The sequence below is a fragment of the Myotis davidii genome, unplaced genomic scaffold, assembly GCF_000327345.1.
Source record: "Myotis davidii unplaced genomic scaffold, ASM32734v1 scaffold198, whole genome shotgun sequence".
Lineage (NCBI taxonomy): Eukaryota > Metazoa > Chordata > Mammalia > Chiroptera > Vespertilionidae > Myotis > Myotis davidii.
The window spans coordinates 1,545,769-1,546,494 of NW_006291485.1; positions in this window are offsets into that span (position 1 = coordinate 1,545,769).

Below are 726 nucleotides of genomic sequence, written 5' to 3' on the forward strand. Positions count from 1 at the left end.
AAGGCAATTGGTAAACCCGCCTCGGGGCGCCCGTAGCCTCAGCGGACCGAGGGAACTTTCCAGAACCTTGCAGCGCCTTCTTATACCTGAAGATCCTCTGCTGAAACATTCAAGTTCACCGCCCCCCACCCCCGCGCACACCCACAAAAGGGAGCCGCGCCTGTTGCAAATCACCTGCCTGCTTAGTCCGGTACCTGGGAAGGAGGGCTCCTGCGCGGAGCCTGGGAGGCCGGCGCTCTGTGCAGTCGATCCAAAGGGCCCCTGCCTCTCCCTATGATGATGTTAAACGGAGGTGAACGACTCAGAACATGGTGGTCTCCCCTTGTCCGTGCCCCTCCTTATCCTTCGCTTGCCAAGACCCCACCCCTGAGGCCTGAAACCACGGGAGTGCCCAGCCCTCCACACAGATATTTTCCCTTGACCCAGGCGGGTGGGGGTGAGGTGTGCAGACCCTGTGCCACCGATCCTATACCTTCATTCCCCCCCACACACACACACCCGCCCTGCCCTTAAGGGACTCGAACCCGGGACCCTCACGCTCTCACCATTCATCCAGGCTGGCCAGGGCTCCTTCCTAGACCTTTTGGCTCCACCTCTGGCCCTTTGTATCTGTGGATTCAACAACCGGGGTTGGGACTGAAGGGGACCAAAACTTGCCACCTGAAGCTGCCTTTTAGGATATTAATGTGAAGCTAATTAAGAAACAAGTCTCAGAAAGAACCTTTG